Source organism: Chiloscyllium plagiosum, unplaced genomic scaffold (assembly GCF_037043375.1).
Source record: "Chiloscyllium plagiosum isolate Xiang-an unplaced genomic scaffold, Cpla_swu_hap1 HiC_scaffold_17, whole genome shotgun sequence".
Classification (NCBI taxonomy): Eukaryota; Metazoa; Chordata; class Chondrichthyes; order Orectolobiformes; family Hemiscylliidae; genus Chiloscyllium; species Chiloscyllium plagiosum.
This window is the reverse complement of record NW_028270155.1, coordinates 77,799,781-77,824,347: the sequence shown is the minus strand read 5'-3', so window position 1 is coordinate 77,824,347 and position 24,567 is coordinate 77,799,781.

Here is a 24,567-nt window from a genome sequence, read left to right as displayed (position 1 = left end):
AAATGGAGGTGAGGTCCCTTACAACATACCTCCGGAAAGTCCTTTGGGCAGGATGTTGTGGAATTGGCAAAATAATACTTGTACAAGGGAGAAAGATGATTAAATATTGTTGCTTTGTATGAACTAAGGACTCCATTCTTCGTCCCGCTGACTTCTGGACAAAGTACAGATCGGACGAAGACTGGGTTTGTAAATATCTGAGTCTATATGTCAATGTGTGAGAGAGAGAGAGAGAATGAAAAGAGCTGTACAGCTGGTAGGAAGTTTAACCCTTTGTGATTTGGTTTGAGTGAACATTTGTTTGTTGGTGATTGAATGTTTGTTTTATTCCCTGGAGCTTGTGTTCCAGGACTGTTTTGAATCTGATTTTTATTATGGAAACTTAACATGATTTCTTTTAAGGTTAGGGATTCTATCGAGATTATGAAGAAAAAAAAGATAACTCCTGTTCTTTTTACAGATCATGACTGCCTTACTATCAGTTTCTAACTAATCTCTTTTATCTTTACATAACAGCGATTTATGGAGGACAGTTGAAGTTTCAGTTCAACATTAGATTGTAGTAAAAGCAAAATTCTATGGTTAATATCTGTGACCTTGGATTCAGCCATTGTTCATGCATTAGAAGTTTTTTTTTTAAAACTTGAGTAGACAAATTCTTTTAAGGCAAGCTCTGATTATTTTGCGACCTATAGTATTGTAATTGAGCAGTGATTGGTCAGGACTATTTAAGAAAACTAATTTTGGATCTAAATTAAAGGACTAAAACTGGGTAATTACAGTGAATTGCAAAATTGGGAACTGTATGCATTTTGCATTTTAACTATTAAATACTGAAGAAATGAACGTAAATATATAAATATATTTATAAGTTAGGAACAGGCTTTAAAGGTTAGTCAAGCATGAATTGATGAATTGGTGTTTGAAGTTATGGGGAGCTAGAAATATTGCAATATTTCTTTAAAGAAAGAAAAAGGGGAAGAACGTAATCACTTATCCCCTTCAGGAGGTACCCATAGGGGACAAAGAGATTGGGTTTGTAAGTGCCCCTCTCACTAGTGGGGAGGTCAGAACATTTAAAAAGAAAATGAAGGTCCTGGTTGAGGATCTGGTGGGGTTGTCTGAACAAATTGATCAATTTCTGGGGCCCAGTCTGTATACCTGGGCTGAGTTAATGTCTATTTTGAATATACTATTTACTGGGGAGGAAAGGGGACTTATACGGGGAGCTGCTATTAAAATATGGGACAGGGAACACCCGATTGGAGATGGGGATGCTGGACAGGGAGAGGTGAAGTTTCCCCTCAAAGACCCCCAGTGGGAAAACCAAAACCTGGAGCATAGAGAAGAAATGAGTGAATTGAAAGACCTGATACTAAAAGGAATAAGAGAGGCAGTTCCGAAGTCAGAGAATTTGACTAAAGCCTTTGAAGTTAGACAGGAGAAAGATGAGACTTTCTCAAGCTTTCTTGCAAAGATTAAGGGACTCAATGCGGAAATATTCTGGAATGAACCCTGAGGACCCAGTGGCACAGGGTCTGTTGAAAGTACATTTTGTGACAAAAGCATGGCCAGACATACAGAGAAAGATACAGAAGATAGAAGAATGGAGCAAAAATTAGATGAATCGTTGAGAGAAGCACAGAAAGTGTTTGTAAAGAGGGAGAATGAGAGACAAAAACAGAAGGCGAAAATGATGTTAGCTACAGTAGATGAGGTAATTAAGGGGAGAATGGAACCAATAGTGAGCAACCGGAGTGGCGGGTGGCAGCATGTAGGACAGAGAGGAAAGGGGAGAGGGAGAGGACAAGGGGGAACATTTGATAGATGGTTTGGTTGACAGGGCAGAGATGGAAGTCTCCACATGGAGGATGCTATTATTGTGGAAAGATAGGGCATTTTAAGCGGGAGTGTCCTGATCTACAAAGGGAAGAAAGGGCAATTCCGCTTATGAATTTTGTTGAAGAATAGGGGTGTCAGGGGTTCCTGCCCTCGGGGGCCCACCAGGAACCCTTGATAAACTTGAAGGTGGGACCCTGTAGGGAGGAGGCAGTTTTCCTAGTAAATATGGGGGCAGCACGGGTCATCGCTGAATTTTAAACCAACGAGGGTAGAAATGTCAACACGGTCAATTACTGTTACAGCGGTGAAAGGGGAAGGATTTACTGTTCCAGTATTTAAACCTAAGATGATAGAAGGTCCTAAGGATAGGGTCACAGGGGAAGTGCTGTATATCCCTGATATAGGAAGTAACTTACTAGGGAGAGACTTAATTATCCTTTTAGGACTGGAGATTGGAATTCAGGAAAAGGAATTAGTTGTACAACTGGCGATGTTGACAGAGGATACAGAGAGAAAGATAGACCCTATTGTATGGGCTAGAGAAGGGAATCGTGGAAAACTACAGATCCCTCCCCTTTTAATAAATTTAAAACGGAAAGGGGACGTTGTCTGTGAACGACAATACCCTATTTCCATAGAAGGTAAACAAGGACTGCAGCCAGTAATTGAGGGACTGATTAGAGAAGGACTGTTGGAGCTATGTATATCTCCTTATAATACCCCAATTCTACCAGTGCGGAAATCCGATGGAACTTCTCGATTGGTGCAGGATTTGAGAACATTGAATCGAATAGTACAGATCAGGCACCCAGTGGTGCCAAACCCCTACACTTTATTAAGTAAGATCCCTCATGATTACAGATGGTTTAGTGTGATAGATTTAAAGAATGCCTTTTGGGCTTGTCCCTTGGCGGAGGAAAGATTTGGGACTATCCCCCTATGAAATTTTATTTGGATTACCTTATCTGGGAACGAATGGAGAATTGCCAATTCCCGAAACTAAAGATTTGTTTTTAAAGAAGTATATACTGGGCTTGTCCTCCTCTTTATCTTTCCTCAGAAAACAGGGTCTATTGGCACAGACACCGCCCCTTGAATTCGCTGTTCACCCCATCCGGCCAGGAGATTGGGTCTTAGTAAAATCATGGACAGAGACTAAATTGCAGCCGGACTGGGAAGGGCCGTACCAGGCTCTTTTGACTCCCGAAACGGCAATAAGGACGGCGGAAAAAGGCCGGACTCATTACACTTTGATCAAAGGGCCTGTGGACCCTCCAGTTGAGGAAGAAGTCTGGACAGCCGAATCAACACAAGACCCGCTAAAACTCAGACTAAAGAGACTTTGAGTAACTGACTATACAGTGGCGGCGCGAGCGCGGGATTATTTCAGTAAGATTGTATATTAAGCCTTTTTGTGCTTCAGCATGATGATTAGAATGCTGGGAATGTTTAGAGTTATGATGCTAGCCATCTTGGTATTAGGATTTTGTCAAATATCATTTTCATATGTATTATTAATGGTTCCTGAGTCTGATAATCCACAAGTAATAGACACTGATGCATGCAGTTTAGTAAATTGTGGGGATGTAGTTAATCAGAGACAGTATTGCAGCTCAGAGATACATCTTAAGTCCTATGGGGATGGCCTCGGGGATAGTACTTGGTATAATGGTCTCGTCACAGTACACCGGGCCCCCTTCCGACCAGCTTGCGATTGTCTCGATAAGAAGTGTAACCCAATATACCTAACGATAAGGAAAACCACATGGCACTAAGCAGTTTTGGGGGGGGGGGCGCACTTATGAGATACAATTAAATGAAACATTTGGGATTGAAATGAAAACAAATGGGAAGGAGTTCGTGGGCTGTTGTTTTCAAATTAGCGTAGGACAGGGAAAACGGGTAGAATTACTGGGTAATGAGATACAACCTTTCACCCCTCCCGATTATCCTAAAGTAGTAAAAATTATAGAGGTAAAGGATTTGAAACAGACCATCGAGATAGAAACTGGGTACGGGGATGCAAATGCCTGGGTTGAATGGGTAAGGTATACGGAAAAAGGTCTGAACAAAAGCAATTGCTATGCATGTGCCTCCGGTAGGCCAGGGGCCCAGGTGGTTCCCTTTCCGCTCGGGTGGAAGCAAGACAGGAAGGGCATGAAATGTATGATAGCCCTGTACCAGGATGAGACTGCATGGAATGATAGGAATTGTACCTCTGATGTTCCCTCCCTTGGAAAAGAAAGATGTAAAAGTTCCCCCCACATTTTCCACTGCAGTTGGAAATCACACGTCGTGTGTGCGCAGGCAAGGTACAAGTCGGTTGAGAGATTTGGGGGAGCTGAAATTATGTACAGAGATTAAGAATGTTACCGAAACGGAGAAGAGAGGGAACTACTCAGCACTAAAGGTTCCCCGAGCGGATCTGTGGTGGTACTGTGGAGGAAAAATATTGAGACCCACACGACCTCCGGATTGGAGAGGGATATGCGCAATTGTACAATTGGCAATTCCATTTACCTTGGCATTTGAGAAGGAAAAGATAGTCGGGAAAAAGGGAAGGGGTAAGAGATTACTGTTAGATACTTCTTTTGATGACAGATTGGATAAATTACATTTTTTATAATCAACAGCGATTTATAAATTATACAAGAGAGGCGGTTAACGGAATATCAGAACAGCTTGATGCGACAAGTAGGATGGCATGGGAAAACAGAATAGCCCTTGATATGATTTTAGCAGAAAAAGGGGGTGGTGGTTTCTATCCTTACTTCCCTGATAGTAGTAGTCAGGGTATTGGCGGCCATTGGCTGTTGTGTTATACGAGGGCTCACCCAACGACTGATTGAAACAGCCTTGATGAAACAGATGCCCCTAAGAGGGAATCAGACAGAGGAACTTTATCGGCTAAATAATGAGGAGATGAGTGAAACCAAGATGGATGAAATCTCTGAAATGATGTTTGCGAATTTTGGGAACGATGTTTAAAAAAAAAGAGACAAAAATGCAGAAGATAACAAATGGTAATCAAAAGAAAAAGGGGAAATTGTGGGATATAGGTGAATTAATGTTATTTCTGCAAATTATAAGTTTTGATACAGAGTAAATGAATTCACATTAGTCTGTGATCGTTTCTCAGCTAAGATCTGAGTTAACAAGAATGGGAACTTCATAGAGGAAGTATATAATCCGTTAAAAATGATATGTCAGCATGAGACATGATTACAGAACATTGGTAGAAATACAGGCACTAGATAAAATGCTGTGGAAAGAGGCCTTTATAAACATCTGTTTCCCACTTGTATAGAGACACAGGAACAAACCCCAATTAAAAGGGCTTAGTGATAGGATGCTGTGAGGGGCAGCGCAGATGGCGGGAGCAGATAATGGGAAGCAAAGGATGGGATGACGTCAAACAACCTTATAGGAGGCAGAGATAGGCATTTGTCACTGACAAGGCCGGATAAACAGAAGTTGTGGGATCAGTCTTAAGGAAATGAATGACGTAAGCGGAGGATGGGGGCAAACAATGGAATAAGGAAAACATATGGGAAAAAACTGTATAAATTGCGAGAATTTGTTGGGGTTTACTGTACATTTGTCATTGCCTTACCTGGCAATTAGACATGGCACCCACTTGCAAGTGTACAAATAAACGACTCTGTTTCAGATATTTGGTCTCGGACTGAAATTATTAAAGTGAGTGAGCTTTTGTTTCTCACAGCTATCAGCCTCTGCTTGGCCACTTTTCATTGTTGCCTGTCTTGAAGTCTGCCTTGGATGACGGTCACCCGAAGGTCCGAGGTCAAATGTCCTGGACCGCTAAAGTGTTCTGCGACTGGGAGGAAACACTCCTGTCTGTAGGTTATCCATTCATCCGTTGCCGTAGCTTCTGCTTAGTCTCACTAATATACCATTTCCTCAGGGCATCATTGCCTGCAGCGTAAGAGACAGACAACAGAGTCACATGACAGTTGTCTTCTTGAACTATTGTAGTCCACACACTTTGGGTACATCCACAATTCTGTTCGGCTGGGAGTTCCAGGCTTATGATCAAGCAACTCTGAAGACAAGACAATATAATTTCAAGTCGAGTAGCTTGGAGGGGAATGTGATGCTGGTTGTGTTCCCACGTATCTGCTGCCCTTGTCCTTTTAAATGGTAGTTGTTATTGGTCTGGAAGGTGCTATCTAAGGAGTCCTATTGAATTTCTGAGAGGTGGCAAATGGAGTTTAATGCAGAAAAGTGTGAATTGATTCATTTTGGAAGGAGTAACAGGAATACAGCATACTGAGCTAATGGTAAGATTCTTGGTCGTGTGAGCAGAGTGTCCATGTGCATAGATCCCTGAAAGTTGCCACCCCGGGTTGGTAGGGTTGTTAAGAAGGCATACAGTGTATTAGCTTTTATTGGTCAAGGGATTGAGTTTCAGAACCATGAAATCATGTTGCAGTTGTACAAAAATCTGGTACGGCCTCACTTGGAATATTGCATACAGTTCTGGTCACCGCATTATAGAAAGGATGTGGAAGCAATTGGAAAGGGTGCAGAGTAGATTGACTAGGATGTTGCCTGATATGGAGGGAAGGTCTTAAGAGGAAAGGCTGAGGGATTTAAGGCTGTTTTTGTTCGAGAGAAGAAACTTAAGAGATGATTTAGTAGAGACATACAAGATGATCAGAGGATTCGTTGGGGTGGATAGTGAGAGCCTTTTTCCTCAGATGGTGATGGCTAAAACTAGGGAACATAGCTTTAGATTGAGGGGTGATGGATATAGGACAGATATCAGAGGTAGTTTTTTTACTCAGAGAGTAGTAAGAGTGTGGAATGCCCTGCCTGCAACAGGAGTAGACTCACCAAATTTAAGGGCATTTAAATGGCCATTGGATAAACATATGGATGATAATGGAATAGTGTAGGTTGGATGGCCTTCAGATTGGTTTCACAGGTTGGTGCAACACCGAGGCTGAAGGGCCTGTACCATGCTGTAATGTTCTGTGTTCTATGACGTGCATCTTGTAGGTAGTGCATACTGCTGCTAATGTGAATCAGTGGTGCAGAGAGTAAATGTTGTGGATGTGGTGCCAATCAAGTGGGCTGCTTTGTCCTGGAAGGTGTGAGCTTCTTGAATATTGCTGAGGCTGCACTAATACAGGCAAGTGGAGTGTATTCCATCATACTCCTGAATTCTGCCTTGTCATTAATGAAAGGCTTTTTGGGAATCTGGGATTGATTACTTATTGCAGTTTTCCTACCTCTGACCTGTTCTCGTAGCCACTGTATTTATAAGGCCAATCGAGGTCAGTTTCTGTCAATGGTAACCCCCTAGATGTTGATAGTGGAGTGGTGATGTGATGCTATCAAATGTCAAGGGGTGATAGTTAGATCCTGTCTTCTTGCAATGATCAATACGTGATGCTTGTGTGGTATAACTATTGCTTGTCACTTGTCAGCGCAAGCCTGGATACTGTCCAGGTTGTGCTGCATTTAGGCATAGACTGTCTGATAGTCTGAGGTATCATGAATGTGGCTGAATATTGTGCAATCATCCATGATGCTGTGGACCTCTGAAGGAAACTGAGATGGTTCATCCACTCAACGATTCTGGCCGAAGGTCATTGCAAATGCTTCAGTTTTGCCCTTTTTACTGATATGCCAGGATCTTGAAATCATTGAGGAGATTTGTGGAACATCTTCCTCCAGTGAATTGTTTAATTGTCTATCACCATTCATGACTGAATGTGACAAGACTGCAGAGCTTAGATCTAATCTATTGATCATGGAATCACTTAGCTTCTTATTCTGTTTGGTATAAAAATAGCCCAATATTTTAGTTTCACTATTTTGTTACCTCATTTCTAGATATGTTTAATTTTGTTCCTGGCATGTCCTCCTGCACACTTCATTGAACCTTACAGAATTATCCTCTCTCAGTCACTTCTGAAAGAGGCTTGGGCCCTTAAGATTTTTCTCACTTAAATATGACAACAAATGCTCTAAATTCAGGGATGTGGGGTGTCTTCCAGGAATGCTATCCACTCTGGTCCATAAGAGGGTTGCTGTGCTCCAGTATTTGAGACAGCTATTGCTTTGAAGATTGGTCCCAAAAGAGTCATAGGAAATTAATAAAGGAATTTTCATCTGATTTTGGTTTGAAATCCAGGTCATTCTCAGATAACGTGCATTCTGGCAGCATGATGTGCTCATAATGTCGCTGATGAATTAAGGAATGAGAGTTTTGAGAACACTCTCCTCTGTTAGCAATAATGCAATTCCAGCTGAGATCAGTTTGCGTTGTTTGTTCTGCGCATGCGCCAATGTCCGCGCTGAAATCTTCATGCCATTCTGTACATGTGCCAGTGCCAGCTGCCGATAGAGCAGCTTTCTGTGAGAGGTACTGTACAGAGAGCAGGTTTCTGTGAGAGATACATTGAGCATCTTCCTGTGAAAGGTACAACACTCCTAGATTGTCCCTTCTTTTGAAAAAAATGGAGGAGCATAGTGACAAGAATGTTAGCAAGAAGCATCCTGGTGATAAAATTGTGCAAAACAAAAGCTATAACACTGGAAGAGAAGTTAGATATCATAAAGCATTTTGAGTGTAGGGAGAGAATCTGTGATATAGTTCTGTTAACTGGAGTTAGGGAGTCTACCTTACACATCGTATTTCCCTCTGTCCCTGCATTAACAATATTTCATAATATACTGTATTAAATTTACTTTTGTGGATAAATGTGGATGAATGACCTTCATTCAGCTGTGCTATACTTTGTGTTAAACATTTGGGTGATTTTTTTTAGTGATGGTGAGTGATATTTTTTGCTGGTCTGCGCTGAACCCCACTTTCTCTACAGGCCCCATTATTTCTATTAATCGACTTTCTATTAAGTGAGGTTTTGCTGAAATGCAACCACAGTGTTATATGAAAGCTACCTGCTGTGACTCTGAGCCAGATTGGAAGGTTTGATCCTCAAAAATGTGACTGATAGAAGGAGGATCACTCAAATGTAAAGTGCCATTGTGGATCAATTTGTACAAATGGACAGCGCTTCATTTCTGCTTATGTTGATGAGAAGCTGATGCACATGATTGATAGTCGAGTTGAACAATTATCCCAGGTTCGACTGGTGAATATTTTGATTTTTTTTTAATTCACTCATTGGACATGGGCATCACTGGTTCATTAGCCTGTGCTTGTCTGAATGCATGGAGATACTGCACTGATTCACTAGGAATAAGGTTTGCTGAATATTTACCTGCACATTACATTGAACTGAATGTAATATCTGAACACAATGGCTTGCAGTTGGTGCCAAGTCAGGTAGAGGCAGAAGAGATCGAGTGAATCCTTAGAAGAGTATAAAGGTAGTAGGAGTGTACTTAAGAGGGAAATCAGGAGGGCAAAAAGGAGACATCTGATAGTTTTGGCAAATAGGGCTAAGGAGAATCCAAAGGGATTTTTTAAATTCATTAAGGACAAAAAGGTAACTAGGGAGAGAATAAGGCTGTTCAAAGATCACCAAGGCAGCCTATGTGTGGAACCGCAGGAGATGAGGGAGAGACTAAACAAATATTTTGCTGTGTTTACTGTGGAGAAGCATATGGAAGATATAGAATGTGGGGAAATTGATGGTGACATCTTGAAAATGTCCATATTTCAGAGGAGGAGTTGCTGGATGACTTAAAATGTATAAAGGTGGATAAATCCCCGGGACCTGATCAGGTGTATTCTGGGAATCTAGGGAAGTGATTGCGGGGCCACTTGCTGAGATATTTCCATCATCAATAGTCACAGGTGAGGGGCTGGAAGACTGAAAGTTGATTAACGTGGTGCTATTGTTAAAGAAAAATGGTAAGGAAAAGGTGAGCCTGACATCGGTGAGCCTGACATCGATGTTCGGAAAATTGTTGAAGGGAATCATGAGGGGCAGGATGTCCATGTATTTGGAAAGGCAAGGACACATTAGGGATAGTCAACATGACTTTGTTCGTGGAAAATCATGTCTCACGAACTTGCTTGAATTTTTTTGAAGAAGTAACGAAGAGGATTGATGAGGACGTGATCTATATGGACTTCAGTGACTGGCTGGCAAGGTTAGGTCACATGAATACAGGGAGAACTAGCTACTTGGATACAGAACTAGCTCGAAGGTAGAAGACAGAGGGTGCTGGTGATGGAGTCTCACCTTTCAGACTGGAGGCCTGTGACCAGTGGTGTGCCACAGGATTGGTGCTAAATCCACTGCTTTTTGCCATTTATATAAATGATTTGGATGTGAACATAGAAGGTACAGTTAGTAAGTTTACAGATGACACCAAAACTGGAGGTGCAGTAGATAGCAAATAGGCTACCTCGGAGTACAATTTGATCTTGATCAGATGGGCCAATGGGCAGTGGGCAGTGGCAGACGGAGTTTAATTTAGACAAATGTGAGGTGCTGCATTTTGGAAAGGCAAATCAGAGCAGGACTTGTACACTTAATGGTAAGGTCCTAGGGAGTGTTGCTGAATGAAGAGACCTTGGAGTGCAGGTTCATAGCTGTTTGAAAGTGGAGTTGCAGGTAGATAGGATAGTGAAGAAGGCATTTGGTACGCTTTCCTTGATTGGTCACAACATTGAGTATAGGAGTTGGGAGGTTATGTTGCGGCTGTACAGGACATTGGTTAGTCCACTTGTGGAATGTTTTGAGCAGTTCTGATCTCCTCAGCTCAGAAGTATGTTGTTTAACTTGAAAGTGTTCAGAAAAGATTTACAAAGATGTTGCCAGGGTTGGAGGGTTTGAGCTATACGGAGAGGCTGTATAGGCTGGGGCTGTTTTACTTGAAGCATTGAAGGCTGAGGCCTCACCTTATAGAGGTTTATAAGATTCTGATTCGCATGGACAGGGTAAATAGACCAGGTCTGTTACCTGGGGTGGAGGAATCCAGAACTAGAGGGCATAGGTTTCAGGTGAGACAGGAAAAATTTAAAAGTGACCTAAGGGGCAACGTTTTCAAGCAAAGGGTGATGTGTGTATGGAATGAGCTGACAGAGGAAGTGGTGGAGGCTAGTACAATTACAAACTTAAAAGGCATCTGGATGGGTATATGAATAGGAAGGGTTTAGGGGGATATAGACCAAGTGCTGGAAATTGGACTAGATTACTACATTGTGGGCGGCACGGTGGCACAGTGGTTAGCACTGCTGCCTCACAGCGCCAGAGACCCGGGTTCAATTCCCGCCTCAGGCGACTGACTGTGTGGAGTTTGCACGTTCTCCCCGTGTCTGTGTGGGTTTCCTCCGGGTGCTCCGGTTTCCTCCCACAGTCCAAAAAATGTGCAGGGTCAGGTGAATTGGCCATGCTAAAATTGCCCGTAATGTTAGGTACAGGCGTAAATGTAGGGGTATGGGTGGGTTGCGCTTCGGCGGGTCGGTGTGGACTTGTTAGGCCGAAGGGCCTGTTTCCACACTGTAATGTAATCTAATGTAATTTAAAAAAATTAATTTAGTCTGGTCAGGATGGACAAATTGGACTGAAGGGTCTGTTTCCGTGCTGTTCTCCCTGTGTCTGTGTAGGTTTCCTCCCAGTGCACCAGTTTCCTCAGACAATCCAAAGATGAGCAAGTTAGGTGGATTGACCATGCTAAATTGCCCATTGTGTCCTTGAATATGCAGGCCAGGTAGATTAGCAATGGGAAATGCAGTGTCACAGGGTTGGCTAGGGGGATGGGTCTATCTGGGATGCTCTTTGGAGGGTCAGTGTGGACTCAAGGGGCTGAATGGTCTGCTTCCACACTATGATTCTATAGCACGATAGAAGTTGGGAGATACATCAGTGGGAATTCGCATTCTAAAAACTTCAGGATCAAAAATGAAATGAGGCCTGAAGGAGTGGGTAAAAGCACGACAAGGCACGTTACAGCCTGCCAGTCTCAACATTGGAGTCAACAACTTCAGATGATTATCCCATCTTGACCCCTCTGTTTTCATTCTGCTCCATAATTTTATTTCATTTATTTTATTTTTCTTTTTAATTTTTTTTTCACTGTTCTGTACCTCTTATTTCTTGATTGTCTCTCTTTCTCTCGCTCCCTACTCTCTCATCACCTTCTTCATCTCCTCTTCCCCCTTTGCTACCCTTCTGTCTTGTTTTCCATTTTGTCTCTGCTTCACCCATTTCCCCCACCCCCCCCATCTCCCACATATTTTGTCACATAGCACTGGCTTCAGCCTTGGTGATTCGCAGCTCCTAATCTCCCTATAATCTCTCTGTGCACTGTCATTATCACCTTGTTATTGCTACCTTTGCTTCTGGAGCCATGACTCACCTTCCCTTAGCCTCGTATAAATATCTCCCCCTTTCTCTCTTTTTGTAGCTTTGATAAAGGGTCAGTTAGACTCGAAACATCAGCTCTTTTCTCTCCTTACAGATGCTGCCAGACCAGCTGAGATTTTCCAGCATTTTCTCTTTTGGTTCCTGAAGGAGTGGGGTCCAGTTTAAGGAGATAAACTTGTGCAAATTGCAAAAGGGAACTGTGCTTGGACCACCAACAGAGAGGGCCATTAGCAGCATGGAACGAATTCAGCTGCTCAATGTGTATATGCTCAAAACCTTTACCCGTCTAGAAAATAAAATAGTGCAGAGTCCTGGTGTGGCTGGCTGCAGGAGTCCCAAATAGTGGAAGAATAACTCCTGTAGATGAGATGGAGTTCAACTGGCTAGCAAACAGAGAGGTAAGGCACCCGAGACAAGATGCATTCAACCTGGTATTGAGCATCTGAATACAGGCGATACCTGTAATGCAACAATTTGAATTATGTCAAAAATTGGTACTGGAAAATCACAGCAGGCCAGGCAGCATCCGAGGAGCAGGAGAATCAACGTTTTGAGCATAAGCCCTTCATCAGGAGTGGAGGCTTGTGAGCCAAGGGGGTAGAGAGATAAATGGGAGGGGGCTGGGGCTGGGGCTGAGGGAAGGTAGCTGAGAGTGCCATTTGTAGATGAAGGTGGGAGAAAGTGAGGACTGCAGATGCTGGAGTACCAGAGTTGAAAATGTGGTGCTGGAAAAACACAGCAGGCCAGGCAGCATCCAAGGAGCAGGAGAATCGACATTTCGGGCATAAGCCCTTCTTCAGTAATGAAGGTGGGAGTAATGGTGATGGGTCAGAGAGGAGGGTGGAGCGGATAGGTTCGAAGGAAGGACAGGTAGGACAGGACCTGTTGAGCACATTTCAGATAAGTAACAGTGACTGACAAAGGCCATAAGTAAAGGAGAAAACAGCCAGACGATGGTTGAGGCAGACTCCTTGCTAAGTCCTGTCTGGAGGAAAAGATTGTGATTGTGGCTACAAGCAACCTGCTGGAGATGCAGGCTGGGGAACATTCAAGATCCCAAGGATTAGAAACAAGGGGAGATCAACTGCACTATCAAGCATACTTTGTTAGTCAGAACCATTCCAGTTGAGCTTAGGCTTCAACTCCACTTTCCTGCCCACTCGTCATATATCTGGATTTCTGGAGAAACCAAAAGTCTATCTACCTCAGCTTTAAATCTATTCAATGATGGAGTGCCCACAAACTCTCTGGGCAGAGATTTCCAAAGTTTCAGTATCCACTGAGCAAAATAATTTATCTTCATTTCAGTCCAAAATGATTGCCCCTTTATCCTGAGACTATGTCCGCAGTTCCTCAGCTTGGAGAAACATGTGACAGATGCCTCGAGGTTGTGTGCAACTGTGTGTCGATGGTTGAGGAGTCTATCAAAGCCGTGAATCATCCCTGTCTTAGACATGTGAGCAGATGACTTTCTGTATGAAGAGGTTAATGACTGCCATGGAGAGCTAAGTACCACACAACACGCTGTGGCTGCTGGGTGTACAGCATACCTAAACATTCCATTGTCCGACCCCAGGCTCCACATAACTGGCTAAACAGGTGTGTAATTGCTTTTCAGATATCCAAGTAACATGGGGCTGTGAACAGGAGAATGAGAGACCTCCATCACCTCAGACGCTCTCTTCGTTCTCTGCAGTAAAATCTACTTTAAGCCTAAAGAAAAGCAATTTATCTTTCTTCTAAAAATTGCGATAAGCCCTGACGTTTAATTAATAACAGATTTGTATGCTAACTGTGCATAATTTACCTGTTTTTCTGAAACTAGTGTCCATTTTTTGTAAATTATAATTCTTTTTAAGTCTAGAAATGTGGTGTGTGCATTCTGTCAGCCTGGATCTGAAAGGATATTGTGAAACTTGAAAGGATTCAGAAATGATTTACAATATCGTTGCCGGGGTTGGAGGGGTTGAGCTGCAGGGAGAGGCTGAATAGGCTGCGACAATTTTCCCTGGAGCATCGGAGGCTGAGGGGTAAGCTTATGGAGGTTTATAAAATCATAGGGGCATGGACAGGATAAACAGACAAGGTCTTTTCCCTGGGGTGAGGGAATCCAGAACTAGAGGGCATAGGTTCAGGGTGAGAAGGAAAAGATATAAAAGGGACCTAAGGGGCAACCTTTTCTGGCAGAGGGTGGTGTGTGTGTAGAATGAGTTGCCAGAGGAAATGGTGGAAGCTGGTACGATTACAGCATTTAAAAGGCATCTGGATGTGTCTATGAATAGGAAGGGTTTAGAGATATATGGGCTAAGTACTGGTCGGCATGGACGAGTTGGACCGAAGGGTCTGTTTCTCTGCTGTACATCTCTATGACTCTGGGACTGCTGAATGGGGTTACAGACATTTAATTCTTTGGGGTGATGAGGGTCTTGTGGATTGTCTGCAATTTGTGAGAGGTGGGGGTTGAAAGGTTTCTTCAAATTTAATGTCAGTTCATGGGAGTGGAATCTTGCAAAATACAAGCCCCTCACCTCGCAGCAGCACCGTGAGTGGTCATCACTCCTGAGAAGGTGTATTCTTAACAAAAGCTACTTACAGTAGCGTCTATCTATTGAAGATGTCCACACAGAGCTGTTAAGGAGGTAGTTCTAGAATCTGTAGTCTGTGCTCTCTTTTAGAGGCAAGAAGAGAGTATACACTTGATAGCATCATTCATAAGGGGATGTTCATGGAAAAGTCCTTCAAGAAGGTAGCTAGCAGAATAGATAAAAAGGCACCTGTAGATATCTTGTGCGTGACCTTACAAACTATTTTGTAAAAAAAATAGGCTTCATTGCTTTGGGATATTACAGTTTACCGACAGAAATTGGGATTTGGTTCATGGAAAGAAAATAAAGAATGCAAGTGCAGAAATGAGGCCCAGAAATTCTGAAGGTAACTTAAACTTGGCCAATTAACTGACTCCAACAACCTACAGAAAAATGTACTCTTTGGTCAGATATTTGATAGGATTCTGACTCACGTATGCTTGTTATTTACCAAGAAACAGTTGGATGATTAATAACTCACTCAGGTTTCTGGGTAATTATTAAATTGACCCTCGAGTCAAAGTTGAGACAATGAGGGCCTTTTTCCTCAGATGGCAATGGCTAGTATGAGGGGACATAGCTTTAAATTGAGGGGTTAAATATATAGGACAGATGTCAGAGGTAGCTTCTTTACTCAGAGAGTAGTAGGGGTGTGGAACGCACTGCCTGCAACAGCAGTAGACTCACCAACTTTAAGGGAATTTAGATGGTCATTGGATAGGCATATGGATGAGAATGGAATAGTGTAAATTAGATGGGCTTCAGATTGGTTCCATAGGTTAGTGCAACATCAAGGGCTGGAGGGCCTGTACTACACTGTAATGTTCTATGTTCATTATATGATCACCTCTATCTAGGGACACATTCCAAATGAAGTAATTAATATTAATAATTATCTCTCATTGCACAGTTTCAGATCTTGCATAGCCTGTTCCCTGGTTGGCTGCAGATCATGCTGTTCTAAGAAACATTTCCAAGAACCCACTTGTCCTACAGCAGTCTTTGAATATCACTTTCCTCTCTAATCTGTTGTACCCTGTGTCAGTTTGCATGTAGCTCTCATAATCATGCAGAGTTTACAAAACTTACATTTCTGCTGCTTAATTTGTTTTTATTACTGATTTATGAGATGTTGATCATAGAATCCCAACAGTGTGGAAACAGGCCATTTGGCCCAACAAGTACACATTGACCCTCAGAAGAGTAACCCACCCAGACCCATCCCCCTACTCTGTTACTCTACATTTACCCCTGACTAATGCCCCTAATCTACAAAAGGCACAATTCCATGCTGTTCTCAGCTGGTATGACAAATAAAACCCAGATTAATGGCATCAATCAAAATCGCAAACCTGTTCCCTAACCAACTCAGCTAGTTAACTTCCTCAGGCTAGAGTGAATCTTGTCAAACTTGCCTCCAGATTTGATTAAGTCAATGGAAGATGATCATGACTCCCCTATTATTTACACTGCACAGTGACAATCTATGTCGTGTTGAAGTTTGCTCATGAAAAGTTCTGTGTCCTTGTGCCTATCATTCACAGTTTTCTTTTAAATTGATTCATAGATTCATACAGCCTACAGCCTATTGGGTCAGCACTGACATAATTATCACGAAAAATGCACAAATCCCAATTTCCTATAATTTGTCCCAAATCCTTCAATGTTAAGAATGTTAAAGTACTCTTCCAAATATTTGTTTTTAATTGTAGGGTTTTTGGCCTCTACTACCTTCTCAGGAAATGCATTTCCGATTCCCAACATCCATTGATTGAAAAAGTTTTTTCCAAATCCCCTCTGAATCTACTGCCCGTATCCTTAAACTATGCCCCTCAAGATTGACCCCTCAACCAAGGGGAATGGCTGCTCTATATTCACTCTGTCCATACCCTCATAATCTTAAAAATCTCAATCATTTTCCCCCCTCAGTCTTCCCTGCTCTAGAAAAAATAATCCAAGCCTATCTAGTCTCTCCTTATAGTTCAATTTCTCCATTACAGGCAACATCCTAATACATCCAGGATGTTGCCTGTAATGAAGAAATTGAACTAGGATGCAAGCCAGCATTCAATGCTCATTCCTTGTTGCCCTTGAGAAGATGATGGTGAACTGCCTTCTTGCACTCTTATATTCCATTTGGTTTAGGTAGACCCACACAGTGACAGTGAAGGGATGGTGATATATTTCCAAAACAGGACAGTGAGTGCCTTGGAGAGCCACATCCAGGTGCTGGTACTCTCATGTATCTGCGGCCCTTGTTCTTCTCGATGGTAAAGATCATGCCTTTGGATGGTGCTGTCTAAGGAACCTTGATGAATTACTACATGGTATCTTGTTGATGGTAAATGCTGCTTCAAGTGATTATGGAAGGATTCAAAGTTGCTTCTTCTTGAGGTTCAATTCTAGCTTCGGGTGACAGTCTGTGTGGAGTTTGCACATTCTCCCTGTGTCTGTGTGGGTTCCCTCCAGGGGCTCTGGTTTCCTTCCACAGTCTAAAGATGTGCAGGTTAGGTCAATTGGCCATGCTAAATTGCCCATAGAGTTCAGGGATGTATAGGTTAGGGGAATGGGTCTGGGTGGGTTACTCTTCTGAGGGGTGGTGTGAACTTATTGGGCCAAAGGGCCAGTTTCCACACTGTAGGGATTCTGATTCTGATTCTAATTGTAGAGCTGCACTAATCTAGGTAGGAGGTAAATTGTGCCTTCCAGATGGTGGAAACTGTTTACAGAGTCAAGAGATAAGTTACTTACTGCAGGATTCCTATTTATATGGCAAGTCCAGTTTAGTTTCCTGTCACTAGTAGTTGGTAATATTATTGAACATCAAGATGTGATTGTTTGTTTCTCTCTTTTTGGAATTGGTCATTGCCTAGCAGTTGTCATTACTGGAATATGTATGAAACAAACTGTGAATGTTTCTTGCTAGTATTTATTAAATGGTGACAAGCTCCTTATAATGATTGTGCACTATCCCGTTTATTGTCCTGCATATGTTTTTAGCTGCAACATGGACCAAAAAGACTGAGGCTTCCTCAGCCAGTGCGAGTTCTTCTCTTATCCAAGTGAGATGTCCCAGACCTGACACTAATCAAGCAGCACAGCCATCCTGCCTTGAGCTCTTTGCTGCTGAGAATGCTGTCAAACCTCTTTATTACTCTCACTCTGACCCCACCATTTTCCTTCTTACTCCCCATCATGAATAGCTTCATGTAACACATGCCAGGATCATTTAGTTCTCCTTTGCAGCCCTCACTCTCATCTAAACAAGGGGAAAGAACCTCAAACTGATTGGAAAATCCTGGGACTTGTGCTCCTTTCCTTTCAGTCCATTTACTTGCCTCACTTGCAGTCACAAAACGCTGACACTGAACACTGATCAAATCAGATGACTGAAGCCCCAGAGGAATGGTTACCTCTTGGTAGTCATAATCCAGGTAGCTTTACCCCCTTCTTTGGTGCATTACAGCCTGCAGCTCATAAAATCTCTGACAAAGCTCCTCAAACTTTGAACACTTTCTGCAAATTTATAGAGTCATACAGATGTACAGCATGGAAACAGATCCTTCGGTCCAACCCGTCCATGCCAACCAGACATTCCAAACCAATCTAGTCCCACCTGCCAGCACCTGGCCCATATCCCTCCAAACCCTTCCTATTTATGTACCCATCCAAATGCCTCTTAATTTCACTGTTTAATAATAGTCTCAGATGCACTCCAATGTCCAGTGATACACACATTCAAACATCAAAGACAGTAACTATGCAGGTTCTCTCGTTCTCTCGTTCTCGTTCTCGTTCTCTCTCTCTCTCTCTCTCTCTCTCTCTCTCTCTCTCTCTCTCTCCTGCAATGACCTCACCATGTGCTTCCTTTGTCTGTTCTTCTGCTTTTAAAACTGCTGTTCTTTAGACTTATTTTTCCAAAGTTCCAAAACAATGCAACAGCATATAAAACAGTAATTGCTGCTCCTGGAATTCAAGGAAATCACCCCCAGCACCTAAAATACCTCAAAAAAGGAGTAGCTGTTACAGCCAGAAAGTTTTACCGTCCTCCATCTTGGATTACCCAGAATCCTCTGTGATGGATTACTTATTAATTTTCTTAATTATATTATTTTAAAGAAAATGCATCATTACTTTGTTTTACCTTTACTTTGTTTAAATACTGTACTGTATATTGTGCTAACCTTGCCACAAGTTACTGCACTATATTAACATTTAGGTATAATATAAATTGGTCACTTACCCAACACTCAACAAATAACTAACTTCTCATGTAGCAGAATATGAATTAATTCCCTGGCTGCAAATGTTTCTGAAAGTTAAAAATAGAAGTAACAGATTACCTCTTTCCCTTCTCCCCCTAACCTGCCTTAATCACTAATCTCTGATGTGCTGCTAAGAAACACTAAAATGCTATGTCACCCTAGGTTGGCTAGGTTTATGTAATAGGGCTTGATGGCTCAGTGGTTAGCGCTGCTACCTTGCAGTGCCAAGGATCTGGGTTTGATGCCAGCCTCAGGGGAGTTTAAACATTCTCAAATGCCAGTGTGGCTTTCCTCTGGGCACTCTGGTTTCCACCCACAGACCAATGATGTGCAGGTTAGGTAGATTGGCCATAGTGTCCAGGGATGTGCAGGCTAAGTGGATTTTCCATGGGAAATGCAGGGATAGGGTGAGATGCTTTTTGGAGGATTGATATGGGCTGAATTGCTTGCTTCCATAAACTTGGAATTCTATGATCTATTCTATCAAAAAGAAGGACAAAAGACTGACTCAATTCGCTCAATCAGGTGAGGTTCAGCTGTTTATTAAATAAGCTGTTCTTTCACCCTCCTTAAACCTTTTAACCCAGCTATAGAATTTAAACTGTAGTTTTCATGATAATTCAAACTACAAATGACAAACAAATTACGATTGTTGCAAAATAAAGAAGTCCCTGTGCATCAAGTTCAAACACTAAGTCCAAGGTTAAACCATGTTTCTGAAATGAAATTGTCTGCACTAAGCCAAAAGGCCTATCTGACTCATTCCATCAGAATCCAGATTGAGTTGCTTCTTTATTAAGCCTAATTGCTCTCTCATGGGAGAAAGTGAGGTCTGCAGATGCTGGAGATCAGAGCTGGAAATGTGTTGCTGGAAAAGCGCAGCAGGTCAGGCAGCATCCAGGGAACAGGAGAGTCGACGTTTCGGGCATAAGCCCTTCTTCAGGAATGAGGAAAGTTTGTCCAGCAGGCTAAGATAAAAGGTAGGGAGGAGGGACTTGGGGGAGGGGCGTCGGAAATGTGATAGAGGTCAAGGTGAGGGTGATAGGTCAGACTGGGGTGGGGGCGGAGAGGTCGGGAAGAAGATCTCAGGTTAGGAAGGCGGTGCTGAATTTGATAGATTTGACTGAGACAGGGTGGGGGGAGGGGAAATGAGGAAACTGGTGAAATCCGAGTTCATCCCTTGTGGTTGGAGGGTTGCTAGCCGGAAGATGAGGCGTTCTTCCTCCAACCGTCGTTTTGTTGTGGTCTGACGATGGAGGAGTCCAAAGACCTGCATATCCTTGGTGGAGTGGGAGGGGGAATTGAAATGTTGAGCTACAGGGTGGTTGGGTTGGTTGGTCCGGGTGTCCCAGAGGTGTTCTCTGAAACGCTCCGCAAGTAGCCGGCCTGTCTCCCCAATATAGAGGAGGCCACATCGGGTGCAGAGGATGCAATAGATGATATGTGTAGAGGTGCAGGTGAATCTGTGGTGGATATGGAAGTTTCCTTTGGGGCCTTGGAGGGAGGTGAGGGGGGAGGTGTGGGCGCAAGTCTTGCACCTCCTGCGGTTGCAGGGGAAGGTGCCGGGCGTGGAGGTTGGGTTGGTGGGGGGTGTGGATCTGACGAGGGAGTCACGGAGGGAGTGGTCTTTACGGAATGCTGATAGGGGAGGGGAGGGAAATATATCCTTGGTGGTGGGGTCCGTTTGGAGGTAGCGGAAATGACGGCAGATGATGCGCTGTACATGGAGATTGGTGGGGTGGTAGGTGAGGACCAGTGGGGTTCTGTCCTGGTGGCGGTTGGAGGGGCGGGGTTCAAGGGCGGAGGAGCGGGAAGTGGAAGAGATGCGGTGGAGGGCATCGTCGACCACGTCGGGTGGAAATTGCGGTCCTTGAAGAAGGAGGCCATCTGGGTTGTGCGTTTTTGGAACTGGTCCTCCTGGGAGCAGATGCGGCGGAGTCGAAGGAATTGGGAGAATGGGATGGCGTTTTTACAGGGGGCAGGATGGGAGGAGGTGTAGTCCAGGTAGCTGTGGGAGTCGGTCGGTTTGTAGTAGATGTCCGTGTTGATTCGGTCGCCTGAGATAGAAATAGAAAGGTCGAGGAAGGGGAGGGAGGAATCTGAGACTGTCCAGGTGAATTTGAGGTCGGGGTGGAAGGTGTTGGTGAAGTGGATGAACTGTTCAACCTCCTCGTGGGAGCACGAGGCAGCGCCGATACAGTCATCGATGTAGCGGAGGAAAAGGTGGGGGGTGGGGCCAGTGTAGTTGCGGAAGATGGATTGTTCCACATATCCTACGAAGAGGCAGGCGTAGCTGGGGCCCATGCGGGTGCCCATGGCTACTCCTTTCGTTTGGAGTCATGGGAGACTCTTTTAAAACCTTGTCTAAGACTGGCAACTACAGAATGTGAATTGTCAATCCCTGTTTCATTCAAATTATCAACTACAAACAAAATTGAATTTGTCAAAATAAAAATGTAGACCTCCATACCAAGAGCTAACTACTGCAAGCACTCAGTCTTAAAGAAGGTTAAGCTGTAACTCAGCTTCAGCAAAACCAATCTCCTCCAGCAGTCCTCCCCAAACAAGCACCTAAACTCAAAGTTTGGGTGAAGATTTGTAGCTCGGGTGCTTGTTGTTGTGGTTCTGTTCGCCGAGCTGGAAATTTTTGTTGCAAATGTTTCGTCCCCTGTCTAGGTAACATCCTCAGTGCTTGGGAGCCTCCTGTGAAGCGCTTCTGCGGTATTTCCTCCGGCATTTATAGTGGCCTGTCCCTGCCGCTTCCAGTTGTCAGTTTCAGCTGTCCGCTGTAGTGGCCGGTATTTAAAAACACAGAAATAGAGAAAACACACCGGATCATCAACGCCACACTAACAGGAATCCGATTCACGAGAGAAGAAGAAAAGGATAACCAACTCCCATTCCTAGACGTGATGGTACAGAGAACACCGAACGGAGAATTCACCACAAAGGTAAACAGGAAAGCCACACACACAGACCAAGTCCTGAACTATGAAAGCAACCACCCCAACACACACAAACGAAGTTGCATCAAGACACTATTCAAAAGAGCCACAACACACTGCAGCACACCAGAACTGCAAAAAGAGGAAGAGGAAGAATACAAGGTATTCGCCAAAAACGGATACCCGCGCAATTTCATCAACAGGTGCCTAAGAGAAAGACAACGGAGCGAGGACATGCCGCAACCCAAAGGACTAGCCACATTACCATACATCAGGAGCATTTCAGAACTGACAGCCAGACTACTGCGTTCACTAGGACTTATAACAGCACACAAACCAACAGCCACCCTCAGACAACAACTCACCAGAACGAAGGACCCGATACCCAGCATGAGCAAAACTAATGTAGTGTACAAAATCCCATGCAAGGACTGCACAAAACACTATATAGGACAAACAGGAAGGCGGCTAACGATCCGCATCCATGAACATCAACTAGCCATGAAACGCCATGACCAGCTATCCTTAGTAGCCACACACGCAGACGACAAGCAACATGAATTCGACTGGGACAACACTACCATTATAGGGCAAGCAAAACAAAGAACAGCCAGGGAATTCCTAGAAGCATGGCACCTAAACTTCCAACAACTGTTATCGAAGGGGTGACTTTAGAAGTTTTGAAGATTTCCTGTATCTCGACAGTTATTTTCTTCCAAAAAATACATCACTGAGGTTGAGATCAGCACAGAATCAGCCATGACAGAGCAGGTATTCAGGGATTGCACATTCAGGTCTGGGAAAACCAAAATCCCCATAACAAAAGAAGGTTTCAGTTTAAAACATCAACACCATCCCGTATGGTTTTGAGAATTTCCACATTGTGGTCTCTGCAGGATCAACAATTTTATGTGCAAAGCCAGGCAAACAGCTTCCCACATTTTTATCAAGGCCAGTTCCTCCAGTGTTACAACATAGTCAGGGAGTTCTTGTGACACACTGGTAATATCATGACCTCTGGGTTCAAATATTACCTGCGCCAGAGGTCAGTCATAACATTTTAGACTGATTAAAAGTACCTTCAACTCTAATGACATGGTCTGGATACTGCATCTTCATGAATGATAGAGCAGACTCAGTGCACAAATGACGTTTTTCTTGAGATCCTATAATGTTCTAGTCACAGAGATGTATATCACAGCACCCTTCGGTCCAACCCTTCCATGCCAAGCAGATATACTAAACTAATCTATTCCCATTTGCCAGCACTCGGCTACAACAATTAATTCTTCCAGCATTATTTAAGTAAAGGTGTCTCATTTGCCACCCAAGAATTATTTGGGTCCTCTCCAGTATCTCAGAAAGATTGGAAGAGCCAGATAATCCCTTCTGTTGTCACTACATTTTGCAATCTGGAATGGAAACCAATGTTTCCTCTCTCAGGGTAGCCACCATTTCCATTGCATCTTACTGAATGATTTCCAACCATTATATTGCCATTCATTATTTCCACCTTCTCTACTTCTCTCTGTATTATATCTGCATTCTCTTCCTTGGTGACGACTGTCACAAAGTACCAAAGAAGTCATTGTGTGTCTCAGTTTATTTCTTCACCTCCAAGAATCTATCACTTTTTTTTATCTCCAATGTGTTCCACTCTACCTTCCTTGGAGTTTGAAATATAAATGGTATTCATAACTTTGTGTATTCCCTTTTACATTACTGCCATTATATTCCTTAAATGAAAAGAACTGTGGATGTTGGAAATTAGAAATAAAAACAGAAATTGATGAAAAAACTCAGCAGGTCTGGTAACTGTAGACAGAAAGCTGAGGTCACGTTTTGGGTCCACTGACCCTTCTTCACAATGATTGTAGCAAGGCAAAAGTTGGTAGATATGCTAAAGATGAGGTGGGAAATGGGAAGGAGTGAAGATGGAAAGAAAGACAGAGAGAAAAACAGTTGAGCAGACAAAGGGATGGGTATAGGTCAGCCAGGGAGAATCAATAGCTGCTAATAGGAACCATTAGTGGCAGACAATGGATTGTTTGTGGTAGCAGCCCATGTGATGACAAGGCATAGTGTGTGGGGTTAGGGCAAGGACAGGGGAGAAGCTGTTCAGATTCAAAAATTATTGAATTTAAAATTATTAGGGTGGCATGGTGGCTCAATTGTTTGCATTGCTGCCTCACAGCACAAAGGAACTGGGTTCAATTCCAGTCTTGGGCGACTGTCTGTCTGTATGGAGTTTGCACATTCTCCCCAGGTCTGTGTGGATTTCCTCCAGGTGCTCTGGAGTCCAAAGATGTGCAGGTTCAGTGAATTGGCCATGCTAAATTGTCCATTCTATTCAGGGATGTGTAGGTCAGGTGCATTAGTCAGGGGAAATGTAAAATATTGGGAAAGGCTCAGGGTGGGATACTCTTTAGAGGGTTTGTGTGGACTAGTTGGGCCTAATGGCCTGTTTTTACACTGTAGGGATTCTATGAACTTGATATTGAGTCCTGAGTCCCCAGACAGAAAATGGGATGCTTTTTTTTCTCCAGTTTGCACAAGCAAACTGTGACAGAAATGTTGGCCCGAGAACATTGTGTTATCTTACATTCTCTCACTG